General features: G+C 35.5%; 1 pseudogene; it reads left to right on the plus strand.

Annotated features, from left to right (window-relative positions):
* LOC133741274 (NADP-dependent D-sorbitol-6-phosphate dehydrogenase-like) lies at nt 1–1,638 on the plus strand (annotated as a pseudogene).
* Nucleotides 1,639–3,070: the final 1,432 nt, after the last annotated feature.

Here is a 3,070-nt window from a genome sequence, read left to right on the forward strand (position 1 = left end):
TTTCGAAGAAATATGGCAATTAGTCTGAATAGTGGGTTCGAGATGCCACTAATGGGTCTGGGTCTTTGGCGCATGGAAAAAGATCAGATCAGACCTCTCATCATCACTGCCATAAAACTTGGCTATCGCCATTTTGACTGCGCTGGTACGTACTGTTCCCTAATTACAGCAGCTTATTATTTGCAGTAATCATCTTTAATGGTAGACTCGAAACTTGGCCTGCCAGCTCCAAGCTAGACGTTTTTAACATACGTTTGTTTCTCAATTTATTCACTATGTTACATATATTCTCCTCAATCGGAATTTGATCGAGAAGTTTTAAGTTGCCCATATAATGTTGCAGCCCATTACAAGAATGAAGTAGAAGTTGGGAACGCGCTTGCAGAAGCATTTCGGTCTGGACTTGTCAAGAGGGAGCATGTGTTCATTACCTCTAAGGCCAGTCTAGTTGGAAACTTCAGTAATTAGATTGCTAATTAACTACTAATTATTTTTGTGTAGACTATTAGTGATCGAGTAATTACCTTGTCCTTATGTATTTCATGCCCGCAGCTTTGGAATTCAGACCATGGACATGTTGTTGAGGCCTGCAGAGACAGCCTGAAGAAGCTTCAGTTAGAGTATCGATCTAGATCTCTACTTGATTCACTTTCCTATAGCCACCACTCATACTGGTATATACATTTGTTGCCTAAATCTCTCTTTCTCTAATACAAACATATTGGTTAATAATAACAAATTGATTAAACAGAAAAATATTTAGGTTGAGCTTTGATTTTTTCGGGTATTCTACATATAAATTTCACAGGAGTTGGTACTACTGGTAGTGTTTTGGATGAGGATAGGATGCTGGTCATGGACACCACGATATCCCTGGAAAGTACCTGGCATGATATGGAAAAGCTTGTGTCTCTGGGATTAGTTCGAAGCATTGGAATCAGGTGCCAAAAAAAAGAAAAATAAAACTGGAAATCGTTGGATCATTTAATGAATATTAGATAAAACTAAAATCATGATATTGTATAACATAAGTGTTTTTTTTTTTTTTTTTTTTTGGAACAAAGGAAAATTCATAATATATGACTATATGTATGCAGCAACTATGACATCTTTCTAACAAGAGATTGCTTAGCTTACTCCAAAATAAAGCCTGCAGTAAATCAGTTTGAAAGTCACCCATACTTCCAGCGCGAATCTCTCATCAAATTCTGTAGGAAGCACGGAATATGCGCTACAGCTCATACCCCTCTAGGAGGCTCTGTGGCCAACACTAAGGACTTTGGTTCAATTTCTTGTTTGGATGATCCAATCCTTAAGGTATGTAGTAATCAATTAACAGTTTTCTTCATAACAGTAGACATATAAGTACTGATTGAAAAGGGTGGCATTCTAACTATATTTCAGGGTTTGGCTAAGAAGTATGAAAAGAGTGCAGCACAGATTGTTCTCAGGTGGGGAATACAAAGGAATATAGCAGTCATTCCAAAGACCTCAAAAGTTGAGAGATTGAAAGAGAATCTGCAAGTTCTTGATGACTTCAAGCTGAGCAAAGAGGACATGGACCTCATCAAAACCATAGATAGGAAATACAGGACCAATCCGGCTTCCAAGACTTGGGGCCTAGATGTCTATGCATGAGTACTACGTAACTACCTTCATGGAAAATAATAAACCGAGTACGTCTTGTACCCGGTCAATTCTGAATTTGCACTCTATTAATAAATATGAATAAAGTGAAGAAAGGCCTATGTACCTTTTAATTGGAAGGTTTTCTTAATGCATGCATGTTCATGCTAGTACAGAACATCTTAGAGAATGGTGATGTTTTTATTCATATACCTCCTAATTGGTATTTAAATCTCCTGCAATATATTTTCTACCATTACAACTCTAGTTTTGCCCCTTATTCTTTTCTCGATCTGCACCTCGATCTTGTTCTTCCTACCTTCTCAATTCCAAACTATCGATCACCCTCATTGTGTTTTTCATTTTGTTTTTTCGATCGAGATCACACGTACGGTTCCTCAAAAACTTTCTAAGCCCAGAAACTAATCTATGTCGGGGGATCACGTCAGAATGCTTTCTTTCCGGGGCAATTCATTATACACCCAATTTCTAAAAAATCTAATGGAAAAAAACCACCTATTAATTCTTTTTAATTTACACCCAATTATTGCCAACTAGGATAAAATATTGGATTTCGTTTTTCGAAGAATTACACAAATTGCCATAATCTAAATCTGACAAACATAAGTTAACTAGCAAGATTAACGTCATCTTTAAATACCTTAATCAGGGGCGGAACCAGGATTTAAAAATTGGGAGGGGGGGGGGGGGGGGTCCAGATAGAAGTATAAATTATCAGAAATAATTTGTTATAAAAAATTTGTTTGTAAATAAATACAACTATAACAATAATTTAATAAATTATATATGTAGTATATAATTCATAAGCCAATAATTAAAACTAAACCAATGATAACTCGAATCAACAACTCAATAACTGAAGATAAGATGACTTTTAATTAATCAACCAAGTATCAAAACTAATCAACAACTCAATAAATGAAGATAAGATGACTTTTAATTAATCAACCAAGTATCAAAACTAATTTGACTATCATGCAAATAAGGAAAAAAAAGAAAGAATTAATCACTAATCATCCTTTATTTCTGTATATTTATTCATGGCTATGTTATTTATCATAATCCCAAATACTCCTATGGTCAATCAATCAAATACTACTACTATTTTTATCAGTACTCACCTGAGTTGTTAAAAGGGGGGGGGAGGGACCCCGTCGGGCCTAATAACAGGTCCGCCCCTGAGCTTAATTGTAAAAAAAATTATTGGTCCCATTATTATCGCAGTTTTCATTAAATTCATAATGATTGCTAGAATTATGGAGTTTTTCTTTTAATAATTTCCTAAATTTACTTTTCGGTAATTTAAACTTTATGTTTTACTTGCAATCTAACTTAAAGGTAGAGGTAAACCACTGCAAGTGGCCTAGTGGTTCTTGCTTAGTTGGGTGTGCTCCCCAACCTAGGTTCGAATCCTGAAGCTGTC

The sequence above is a fragment of the Rosa rugosa genome, chromosome 3 (genome assembly GCF_958449725.1).
Source record: "Rosa rugosa chromosome 3, drRosRugo1.1, whole genome shotgun sequence".
Classification (NCBI taxonomy): Eukaryota; Viridiplantae; Streptophyta; class Magnoliopsida; order Rosales; family Rosaceae; genus Rosa; species Rosa rugosa.